Source organism: Pristiophorus japonicus, unplaced genomic scaffold (assembly GCF_044704955.1).
Source record: "Pristiophorus japonicus isolate sPriJap1 unplaced genomic scaffold, sPriJap1.hap1 HAP1_SCAFFOLD_210, whole genome shotgun sequence".
NCBI classification, from domain to species: Eukaryota; Metazoa; Chordata; class Chondrichthyes; family Pristiophoridae; genus Pristiophorus; species Pristiophorus japonicus.
The window spans coordinates 950348-957598 of NW_027251799.1; the positions used below are offsets into that span (position 1 = coordinate 950348).

The 7251-nt window shown below is 45.1% G+C and overlaps 1 non-coding gene across 1 annotated transcript; it reads right to left on the bottom strand.

The window, feature by feature from the left end:
- Nucleotides 1-6834: 6834 nt before the first annotated feature.
- trnak-cuu (transfer RNA lysine (anticodon CUU)) lies at nucleotides 6835-6907 on the bottom strand. The gene has a single exon. It is a non-coding gene; the product is annotated as a tRNA-Lys (tRNA).
- Nucleotides 6908-7251: the final 344 nt, after the last annotated feature.

Consider the following 7251-nt stretch of genomic DNA (forward strand, 5'->3'; position numbering starts at 1 on the left):
TCATCGCGCTGGTCCCTCGGAGAACAGTGTGAAGTGGTGGGAGGATCAATGTGGCAAGGATTCGTGTCCTGGTCAATATTTATCCCTCAATCAACATCACAGAGACAGATGATCTGGTCATCATCACACTGCTGCCTATAGGAGCCTGCCGTGTGCAAATTGGCGGCTGTGTCTCCCACACTACAAGAGTGACCGCACTTCAAAAAGTACTTCATTGGCTGCAAAGCGCCTTGAGACATCCATTGATATCTTCCTGTAGTCCGCCACTTTCTTCTTCATTATCAACCACTCAGCCTATTTTAGTGTCATCTGCAAACTTCTTACTCATACCCTCAACATTTAAGTCCAAGTCATTGATGTGTACCACAAAAAGCAAGGGACCCAGCACTGAGCCCTGCGGAACCCCACTGGATCACAAAATCACCCATCAACCATTACGCTTTGATTCCTGCCTCTGAACAAATTTTGGACCCAACTTGCCACTTTGCCCTTGAATTCCATGGGCTTTTACATTCGTAACCAGTCTGCCAAGTGCGACCTTGTCAAAAGCTTTGCTAAAGTGCATTTACATTACATCATACCACTGCCCTCATCAACCCTCCTGGTTCGCTCCTCGAAAAATGCAATCTATTTAGTCAGACACGACCTTCCCTTGACAAATTCATGTTGACTATCCTTGATTAATCCATGTCTTTCCAAATGAAGATTTATCCTGTCCCTCAGGATTTTTACAAATAATTGTAAAAGGTTCGGCTGGCCAGCCTGTATTTACTCAATCCCTTTCTCCATTTTTAAACAAAGGTACAACGTTAGCAGTGCTCCAATCCTCTGGCCCCGCACCTGTAGCCAGTGAGGATTGGACAAAGGTGGTCAGAGCCTCTGCTATTTCCTCTTTTGCTGCTCTTATCAGCCTGGGATATATTTCATCCGGGCCTGGGGATTTATCCACTTTCGAAGCTGCTAAACCACCAATACTTCCTCTCTCACTCTGTTTATTTCATCTAATATTTCACACTTCTCCACCCTCATTGCAAAGTCCACATCGCCCCTATCTTTTGTGAAATCAGATGCAAAGTATTCATTAAGAATCATACCCACGTCTTCCACCTCCGCGTACAGATTCCCTTTATGGACTCTAATAGGCCCCACTCTTTCTCTACTTATCATCGTGCTCTTAATGTATTTGTAAAACATCTTTGGGTTTTACCAGATTTAATTGCCAACATTCTCTCATGCTCTCTCTTTGTTTTCCTGATATATTTTTTAATTGCACCTCTGCACCTCTAGAATTTCTGCAGTATTGAGTTATCGGTATCTGTCATAAGCTTCCCTTTTTTTCGTTAACTTTCCCTGTATGTCCCCTGACATCCCGGGAGCTCTAGATTTGTTAGTCCCACCTTTGTTTTTAAGGGAACATACTTGCTCTGTACCCTCAGGATCTCCTCCTTGAATGCTTCCCACTGCTCTGACACTGATTTACCAGCAAGTAGCCGTTCTCAGTCAACTTTGGCGAAATTCCTTCTCAGTTCAGCAAAACTGGCTTTACCCCAATTGAGAACTTTTATTGTGGTCCCCTTTGTACTTTTCCATAACTACCCTAAACCTTACTGAGTCTGATCACTCGCACCAAAATGCTCTCCCACTGATACCCCTTCTACCTCCCCCTCTTCGATCACAAGACCCAGTCCAGAACCGCTCCTCCCTTGATGGGCTTGTTACATACTAGATAAAGAATTTCTCCTGAATGCATTTTAGGAATTCTCCACCATCTGTACCATTCACACTATCATTTTCCCAGTTAATATTCGGGTAGTTAAAATCCTCCACTATTACAGCTCGATAGGTTTTGCACTTCTCAACATTCTGCCCATATACTTGTTTTTCTATCTCCCTCTAACTGCCTGGGGGTCTATAGTGCATTCCCAGTCGTGTGATCGCCCCTTTTTTGTTCTTTAATTCAACCCACATGGCATCGTTTGATGACCCCTCTCACACATCTTTCCTCTTCACAGCTGCAGGATCCGTCAATAATCTCTCACAACTCAACTGAAAGCAGCTGGAATGTGCAGCTTTGAGAGGGGCTTTCTGCGCCGTCAGGGCTGGAAACTGTCGAGTTTGAATGTGTACCGAACTGTACAGAACATTCAGTAAATATAGCTGGACTGGGAGACATTATGCTTTGTTAATACTGAACAAGAAATGCACATTATTCAATGCTTCTCATATTTAACTGAGCACGTTTTCAGCTGGTTTTGAAACGGGAACCTTTTGCACGTTAAGCGAATGTGATGACCACTACACTACGGAACCTGAATGCAGCAACTTAGACCGCTCGGCCATCCTGACTGCTCAATATTATGTGTGGCCACCTGCAGTTTGATTTTGAACTTTTGTGTCCTGTCGCATGAAGTAAATGAGGATAGCAGGCGTATCTCTGCCTGACACCGGGTAAACAGTGAGACAGACCTTGGAGCAAGGGTCTGGTTATTGCGAAACTGCAAAGAAAATATTAATTCTGGAATTACCCAAAAGGACAGGGACCTCAACATGATTTAAACATGCAACTTTCTGATCAAGAGGCAGACACACCACCGCTGCATCACGAGGCCTAAACACTGAGTCTGAGATGTTCGTCGATATGAAGGTTCTGCAATAAAAGGGGCTTTAAAATCCCCGCCCATTCCCACCGGGTGTCAGAAGCTGCGCTCATCTGCCAGTCACCATATGTTTATTTGTTTCACGGGATAGCATCATTAATTAACCCATCACCTTCGTTTGCACAATGAAAGAAATGCGAACTGAGGGAGAGTCGATACTTTAATCAATAAATGCAGCAAATGCTGGAAATCTCAGCAGGTCAGGCAGTATTTGCTCGGAGACGAAACTCGGCTCAGATTGTTCACCCACAGCAAGTTTAAACATAATGCTCCCACTTGGGATCGAACCAGGGACCTTACACGTATAAAGCAAACGTGACAACTACGGCACTACGGAAACCTCTGGCAAAGCAGCCCCAACAGAGGGGAGGTGACCAGTGAGCTCCCTCTGTGCTGATTGGGAATGTGCTGGCTCACCTTAAACAACTTCTGTCCCACACTGAAAGTTCTCAATCCTTCTCCTCCGCTGCCCTTTACAGAAATGTCACGGATCACCCAGCCACCGTGTTCACTTCCACATCCTCACAGTGGGGCCACAGAGGCTCCTACCGTCTCCCCGCGATCAGCGAACTCACCCAGTTTGTAAAATTAAACCCGGAACACCTGTCCAGCAAAGGGCAGGAGAAGCGGGAGAGTGGGTAAGCTCGTTCTGTAACAGATAGTAGTGGGGTTATTAACGACGATTACAGCAATCATTAATCCTCTCAAACACCTCAATTATTTTTCTGCGATTTACTGTTTGAAAATGGAAAGAGGTTTAATGCTCGAGATCTTAACCACTCGACCAGAGAACAGCTTCGATAATTTGTATAAATATAAAAATATATATTTATTTATGGACCTGAATATCAACGGCTAGCTGCCGAGACTTCATGGCGCGACGGTCGTGCATCTAACTTTGAGCGAGAGAAATTGTTCCACAGTGACACCCATTTCATCTTTTGTTCCCTTTTAAACATTAGAAACTGAGACAGGGGAATAAATAGAGAAATAAAAGCACAGGGATACAGACAAGAGGAAGAGAGAAGGGGAAATATTGTCCCCACCCAGAACTAATGCAGAAACCCCTCTGCTGCGTTCGGGGTGACCACCCACAGCCTGGATACACTAACGTCCCAACAGCTCATTGACTGTCGGAGTGGGACCGTGCGGCGCTTCAGAAGACAGGTCGAAAAAGCAAAGTCACTGAATCGATCTCATGTGCTCCTTCTGCCAAGAACAGCAGCACACAAAAAATGCTTTTATAAAAGTTACACCTTATCTCCAGGTTTGTCAAAAAGTTAGCTTGTTGGTCAAGGGGTATGATTCTCGTTTCTGGCTTGTTAATTGAAATTTGCGAGAGATCCCGGCCGAGCCCATTATTCTGTCGCGAATTTTGAAATTACATCGAACTTTTGCAAAGAAGGACTTGCATTTCTGCAACACGTTTCAGGAACTCATGATGCCCCAAAGCGCTTTACAGCCGTTGAGTTATGTTTGAAGTGTTGTAGTGTGGGGAAAGATGTGCCCAAATCACCCCACACGAACCTCAACTCTTTGCGAAGGAGTTCGGTGCAAATAATCAGGTGCCTCAGCGACTTAGACTTTCTTTGAATGAGTTCTGCTTGTACCTGTATTCAAGCTTGAAACATCAACTGGGCTTCCATCTCACGGGAGCAGCGTGTAGCGGTGAGCGAGTAGGTGACGAGGTTTGGGGTTGATGTCCGTCACTTTCAATCTTTTAAATTTCACCAAGCAAAGAAATGTTGAATCCAACTGTCCCTGTAATCCTTTTGTTCAGGTTTAATCACAGGAATATCTGCAGTCAGGAGCTGAAAAGTAATTAAAACCTACGACTGGCTTCGGGACAATCAGTATACTTTGTCACAGACAAGGCACCGGAAGGCTGGAAGGTAGATCACACCGGTTGTGGGAGAGCTGGTTGGCGGTGACATGGAAGTGTCTGCAGTGTGCGGGACCAGACTGCTTCCACACATCCACAATGAATGTCCCACCCTTTATTTGGGAAAAGTACAACTGAGAGTGGACAAGTTCCATCCCGGTCGGAGCAATCTGAAGCTTTAACTGACTGACACCCTGGTTTGGGATGTATTGCAATTTGCATTTGCATTAGTCTCTGTGGCGCAATGGGTTAGCACATTCAGCTATTAACCCAAAGGTTGGTGGTTCGAGCCCACCCAAGAACAAAGCGTTTAACAGTTTTTTCCCCCAGGATTCGGTGCCGCACAGTTCCAGGTTGTCATTGTGCGTTTCGGCTGCAAGAATATATTCCGCAAACATTGCCAGCTGTGCTGTTATCCAGTGAGTTCCCACTCCAATACTTTTCTGAACATTTAGTTCATGGAAAACGATAAAAAATGTTTACATGGACCATGGTCCTCCATCCAGTCCACGAGAAATAAATTACATTATTGTGTTTAAAGGAACTGGTGGAAATTGTCTGACCTATCGTTATGGCTTTGCTCAAATTCTGAGAGTCAACAGTTTGCGAAGAATTATCTCATGGCCAATGGCAAGCACGAAAATGTCTCTCAGCATTTGTTCTCGAAATCCCTCAAATTCGCAATGTCCTGCGAGGCGCCTTAATTCGGCGACATAGCTCGCCACTTCCTGGCCCTCCGACCGTTGGCACGTGTCGAACAGATACCTCGCCATCAGATCGCTTTCTTTAGGATTTCGATGCTCGCAGACCAGCGTACACAATTCTTCATAGGATTTAGTTGTTGGTGTCACCAGAGCTAGAAGATTCTTCATGAGGCCATAGGTTGCTGCCCCACAGACGGTAAGGAGGATCGCCCTTCATTTGGCAGCGTTCTCGTCCCCTTCCAGCTCGTTGGCCACGAAGTATTGGTCGAGTATCTCCACAAAGGCTTCGCAATCGTCCACTTCTGAGAACTTCTCCAGGAGACCAACTGTTCCTTGCATTTTGGCGTGGTTGTTCATTGTCTCGTCGCCAATTGATATGCTCATAATAAAGAATGAAACTTAGTATTTTGAACTATGAGTAAGTGTGACCTTAGCTCCTTTAATAAGACTCCAGAGTACAGGTACCTCATGGGTGGCCTGCTTACATACCGTGCTCCCAAGGGATCCCAGTATCCCTTGGGACTCCGACAGGTAGGCCCTCTGGTGGTGATGTGTACAGGTTGTCAAGGGTTAAATACATAACACAAGATGTGTACAGAAATCAACCATCAAAAGCCCTGTCATTAACCGCAAGGGGTTTCCTGCAATTTTCTGATCGCAAAGCGCTTTCAGTCCTTGTCCTTAAAATTGCAGAAGCGGAATTCGGGGAGTTTAATGACTTTGAAAGGAGGACATTGTTGTTTGGTGCCGTTCTGGTCAGAGAAATGTTTGTGAAAGGAACTTTTTGCAGAGAGAGGGATTGAGCATTTCAGCTTGTTGCTGAACACTTCTCTCTGGGCACTGAGCTCAACAGCAATTTCTGTCGTGTGGAGGTTATCACATTTGCCTCACACGTGAAAAGTTCCCGGTTCAAGCCTGGGCAGAAACATTATTTCTCAAACAAAAACTTGTCTGCAATAAATTAAATAAAAGCTGTTTTGGATACATTGTTGCATGAGCAATGCACATTTAAAACCAGTCTCCTCAAATACAGATTGTGTAAAATCAGATCGGGGATAAAACTTCATCAAGGATTAAAGTTTCATGAATTATTAAAGTTCACGAATTGAAGTTTTGACTGTCCCTGTCAGCATTTCATTCATTCTGTGAAACAACACGATCGGTTTATACCAGCAGATCTAAGCTGCATTTGAAATCCACAAACAACTCATTAATTATTCGCTTTTCCCCAGTTCCAGAGCTCAGAGGGTTATTGTCCATCTCTGGGATACAAGCTACCTCAGACCCGGGCCAAAGCTCCCCGTACACCGAGCACAGGCTCAGGAATACCGCGGGGGAGAGGTTACCACGGTCACTGGGCCTTCCAGCAGCCCTGAACAAGCGCCCAGTCTGAAACTTTCCAGAGTAATAACTTGTAACTGGAGCATCTAACAGTAAGGACGGCCGAGCGGTCTGAGGTGCTGCTTTCATTATTTGATTAAATTATCAACTCTCCCTCAGTTCGCATTTTTTTCATTGTGCAAAAGAAGATCATGGGTTCATTAATGATGTTTACCCGCGAAAGCAATATAAAAGTTTAATGAAAAGTAATCACCCAACGTGGGGCTCGAACCCACGACCCTGAGATTAAGAGTCTCATGCTCAACTGACTGAGCTAGCCGGGCTGCTCAACAGTTACTCTGTCAATCCCCTTCAGAATATTGTCTGTTTCAATGAGATCACCTCTCATTCTTCGAAACTCCAGAGAGTATCGGCATGTTCTACACAATCTCTCACCATAGGACAGTCCTCTCATCCCAGGAATCAATCTGGTGAACCTCCGTTGTACCACCTCCAAGGCAAGTGTATCCTTCTTCAGAAAAGGAGACCAAAACTGTGCGCAGTGCTCCAGGTGTGGTCTCACCAGGGCCCTGTACAATTGGAGCAAGACTTCCTTACTCTTGTACTATGGGCGGAATATTAAGTACTATGGGCCGAATATCCTGTTATTCTGCGAATTCTACGGTTG